This window comes from Octopus bimaculoides, chromosome 9 (assembly GCF_001194135.2).
Source record: "Octopus bimaculoides isolate UCB-OBI-ISO-001 chromosome 9, ASM119413v2, whole genome shotgun sequence".
NCBI lineage: Eukaryota > Metazoa > Mollusca > Cephalopoda > Octopoda > Octopodidae > Octopus > Octopus bimaculoides.
In genome coordinates this window covers 90400233-90405818 of record NC_068989.1, presented here as the reverse complement: position 1 = coordinate 90405818, position 5586 = coordinate 90400233, and positions in this window count along the sequence as shown.

The following is a 5586-nucleotide window of genomic DNA, read 5'->3' as shown; positions in this document are numbered from 1 at the left end:
GTACTTGACACCCCTTGTTATAAAATATTTTTTTAGCTGGCAAACACCTTGCCAGCCCTTTTTCTATCACATCTGTATCGAAGAGGGCGATGGCATCAGGTGACAGCGAATAGGTCCCTAACACCACCGTCCTCCCCTCAAGGTCTTCCCACTCCAAAGTGGTGTCCTTTTCTTTTTTTCTTTCTTATTCCTCTGCCATGAAAAATGTTCACATAAAATAAAATAACACCAACCAAAAGGTTCTGAACACAGGAAAATTAGAAAAACTGTTCAATGAAAACGGAAGAAATAAAAATAAATGATTTGTACAAAAAAGAAAAAACAACAGTTCACAAAGAGTACAACAAAAATGAACAGTTCCAGGCAGAAGAAAAATCCCAGGCCACAATGGTACTCCGGCCTAAATTGAACTTGGCTCCGTTGCAGCTTGCTAAACAAACAATTCCTTCTTCAAATTGGTAATTTTCAAAACCAGTAATAATTCTTTTGCAGTGAAACGATAACTACACAACAAACAGCAGGCAGAATTGCCTCGAAGCTGGGCGAAATTTATCGGCAAACAAACAATTATTCTCTGACAAATTCCACCCAGCTCTAAAGAAAACAAAACCACCAACCTCAACGGACTTCCTTTGGTGTTATTTTGTTCTTTTTTTGACTGCTCTTTTTTTATTATTATTTATTTATTGACAGATAATTACAATTTATTCAGAAGAAATATTAATTACAAATTATATAATTAAAGACATGCAAATTAAAAAAAAAAATATTAAAATTCTTGCGACTGCTCAGAAGGAGAAGGCATCTCTAGTATTTTTGTTGGTGACTGAGCATACTTGTCGGACTTGAGGAATTTGGAGTATTTTCTCCACCTGCATTCTTTTCTATCTCCTCTTCTTCGTTTTCTTTGTTACTTTCGTCTTTGCTTGGTTCGATGTCGAGAGTCTCCCCGCTTCTACAAGGAGACGGAAACCTAAATCTGTTTCGTCCTGTAGGGGTGAATCGCTCTCTTTCAAGACATTCGTATTCGTCTAAGACAGGGAGACGATGATCCCGACTCTTCTACAATATTATAAAACCAATGTTCATAGAAAAGATAATTCCAAATGTTAGGATTTATTTTTTTCTTAATGTTTTTTAGTTTAGGACCTGCAGTGTTGAAAAGAAATTCTGTGTATCTCATTATAAATGCTGTTTTCTTTTTCTGAAGCTGGTGCATTCTGACCAAATCTTAGATTTGATGTTATAATCAATGGTGTACGATGTACTGTTTGGTCGTGTTTAAATTTAACAGCAACCTCAGTGTCAATGCCTTCTGCTAGTTTTTTGAATGTTTGCAGAGTCTCCAATGTGAAGTTAGGTTCTTTGATTAAACCTATTTCTACATTAACCAAATTCTGAAAAGGAAACGATGTTGTTCCTTGAATTGTCGAAACATGGAACAAATCTGCTATCGACCGTGGTCATCATCTGTAGTGGTTGGTTTGCCTGTTCGCTCTTTATCAATAAGGCTACAATCTCCAGCTTGGAATCTTGCGAACCATTTCCGTACAGTTCTTTCGGATAAAGAAACATCACTGTAAACTGCGCATGTTTCTTTGGTTGCTTGTGAGGCATTTTTCCCTTTCCGGAAAAAGAAAAGCATTAAGTGCCGAAAATGAACTTTCTTATCTTCCATTTTAAAGGGTTACAAAATTAACACAGGTTATAGGAACATAAACCTTCTTCCACGAAAAGATAGCTTGAACTGTGCTCTAAATGGAGGTGTAGTCAAATCCTATTTTATGGACTCAACCATGTTCTAAAATAAGTGGAAAGGTAAGCTACTATAAATCGGCACGGAACTTTCCGGACAACCCAATAGTTTTTGTATATATTGGGGACAGGTGGGAGGTCACTGCCCTGACCTACTGAACAGTTTCATACCTACAAATTTTGACTATTGTAAATGTGAAATCCTGAAAAAACCTGACTGAATTGTTTTAATTTTCAAAGTGAATGGATTAGTAAGGAGAATCATTTACCTGACTGGAATGGTAAGCAACAGAGTGTATTGACAGATCACTGATAGAAAGTGTGCATTGACCATTTCTGTTGCCATGTAAACTCTGTTAGTATTAGCAAATGATGCTATGGTGCTGAAGTAATATCTAAGGGTTCATTATTGCATGAATTCACATTAGATTCGTTTACCCTACTAATCATTTCTATTCTTACAAATGACAAACATTTTAAATGAGAAAGGAGTAATATCTGAAGTATCATTTTTGCAATGAATTCATACTTAGTTCTGTCATCCTACCAATCAATTTGTTCTCCTATAAATGACAAACATTCAAAATGAGAAATGAGATGTTTCCCTCAATGTAAAATGACAAATTGATTTTTAATTTTATCATCCCTTACACAACATTTGTTATTTCTTTTAAACATAGAGGGGACAAACAAGGACAGACAAAGGGATTAAGTCGATTAATTCAACCCCAGTGCATAACTTACACAACATTTCTACTCCAATAATGTTTCTGTAGGAAATGAGTGAATGAGAGCGAAGAGCTTTAATTTTGAAACTGAATGGGTCGATCATAAAAATCCCTTTTTAAGTGGAATAATTACAAGAATGGTGTGTACACCAATTATGACAGTTTCTGTTTGTCGTGGCAAGATCACAACATTTGATATAATGTTGTCTGAGTCTTCCCCAGATTCATAAATCTTTACATTTTTTATTTTTAACTGCAATTTATTGGAAGAAACAAATTATAATATTTCTCATGCGTAATATAATGAAACTATATATAATATTGAAAAAAGAATTTATAAGAAATTATAAATTTTCCTTATCAAAATTATCAAATTCTTTTTCTTTGATATTATATTTATTGAAGTAGCACCATTTCTTGGTTTTTATTGGTGACTGGTTCGGCATTTCATCATCATATGTTGAAATTATTCTTCTCTCTGGAGTTTTAATATATCTTGAAGGAGATCTTGGTGAAGATGTTCTTGACGAGACAATGGTGTCGTCAGTGTTCTTATGCTTAAGTACACTTTCAGACCCCAATACATCTCGTCTTTATCATTGGCCTTTCGTTTGTATCCAACTTGCTTTTTGTATTCGTCTAGAATATGATTGGTTAGACAATTCTACAATTCAAAATGTAAAGTCAAAATATCAAAGATGCAAAATATGAAGAATTTCTTACCTTTTTCTGAAATCACAAATTTTAAAAGAAAATAAGATACTTCGATCACAAACTAGTTAGAACTGAAGAATTGAGATGCTTGGTGACAGTGAACAAACAATATCTGTATTCTATATATGTGCATAGATACACACAAACAAACATGTGTGTGTTCGTGTGCCTTGTTTTTTAGTACAGAAAGAATTTTGTCTCCAGTTTTTATTGCCTTAGGAGGTCAAAGGCCACTGTTGTGTGTACAAAGTGACCGGTTTTTCAACAACATGAAATAATAATGCCATATATATACCTGGTGTAGCCATCCGGTTGCACCAGTCCTCAGTCAAATCGTCCAACCCATGCTAGCATGGAAAGCGGACGTTAAACGATGATGATAGATAGATAGATAGATACAGCAAGAAGAAAATGGAGGGGGTACAGAAATAGTATACATCAACTGTTCGACATTATATTATGTTTATTTATTCTAAAACATTTATGAGAATATATACATATGTAAAGACTGTATTACATAGTAGCAGTAATTCATAGAATAGAAAAAGGACAGTTTCTTACAGCTGTTTCTGCCAAGAGGTCACAATAACCTACGTTATTTCCATCTCTTCAGTGTCCTGTAGTGATTGGTAGATAAAATTAGGGTATTGGGTGTGCCTCTAGGCTTCATCAGAGAGTTTAAAAGAGGGTCTAAGAAGTTCAGAGGACTAATGCATGTATATATAAATATACACACACACACACACACACACACACACACACACACACACACACACACACACACACACACACACACACACACACACACACACACACACACACACACACACACATAAGAATCGGTTACCTGTTACCTAATCAAGCTTGAAATTTTCAGTTAACATCTTCACCAAAGTGAATAGATAGCTCATCTATATACTTTGATCTTAACACGGGCCCCAAAACCACGTCGTTCACTGCGAACGCAGAGGTTGCAGGGGCTTAACAACGGCCCTGCTATTCTCGACATTTATGCCTACAATATTTCATATAATGTTTTCTGACTTGAATATGTTAATATTCCCCCCTGTATGACAACAATATTTCATATAATATTTTCTGACTTGAATATGTCACCATTCCTCCCTGTATGACGACAATATTTCATATAATATTTTCTGACTTGAATATGTTATCACTCCCCCCTGTATGACTATGATATTTCGTATAATGTCTTCTGGCTTGAATATGTAACAATTCCCCCTTGTATGACAACATTTCATATAATATTTTCTGACTTGAATATGTCATCATTCCCCCCTTTATGACGACAATATTTCATATAATCTTTTCTGACTTGAATATGTTATCACTCCCCCCTGTATGACTATGATATTTCATATAATGTCTTCTGGCTTGAATATGTAACTATTCCCCCTTGTATGACAACAATATTTCATATAATATTTTCTGACTTGAATATGTTATCACTCTCCCCTTTATGACAATGATATTTCATATAATGTTGTCTGTGTGTATGTATAGTCAAATCTGTGTGTGTGTGTGTGTGTATAGTCACACGACAATCTTCTTCCGTTTCTCTGTCTGCCAAGACGCCTTCCAAAACATTGGCTGACTTGGGGTTTATAGTCATAAGCACTTGCCCAAGGTGCTCCCACAGTACGACTGAACCCAGAACTACATTTTTATGTAGCGAGCTTAATCAGATAGCTGTTTTTGTGCCTGTTTACTTACAAAAATTTAGTGTGTGCATATATGTGTTTAAATGTTTATCATGGATTCAGTGACGTAATTTTAAAATATTTTTTCCTTTTTGTGAGCATTGCCATATGTGAAATTGTTAAATTTGATTAATTATTAAGCACATCAACTGTTGCTGAACACGAAAATTGAAGCAATCCCTGTATTTGTATGTTTAAATACATAGCATTGTTATGCATTTCATTTATTCAGCCACAGATGTGTTCTGTCTTTGTATATATATATATGTAACGGTAAGGTTATTGGAGTCGGAAGGGTCACCAATTGTAACGGTATCGATATGTTTAAGTCAGAGATTACCAATTGTAACGATAATTGTTAGTTTGTAGCGATGTGCTGCAGGATGCACAAGACGAACAATTCATAAAGTTTTTAAGAAATATTTATTTACCGTTACTTTATATGTTGCCATACCACGACGGGTAGGCCAGTGTAATCGTATAACAGTTTGTACGTAAAGCATGCAAGGTAAAGAATTTTGGCCTGTATAGGTGTGTACACATTCTTGTAGTAGTAAACCGATAAAAAGCCAGGGTAAGGTTACCGAGTAAAGAGATGAGAGCTAGTGATAGTTATAGCGTCGAGGGAAGCTGTGTCTCATAGTTGGCTGGTTGTAAACTTCTTTCTC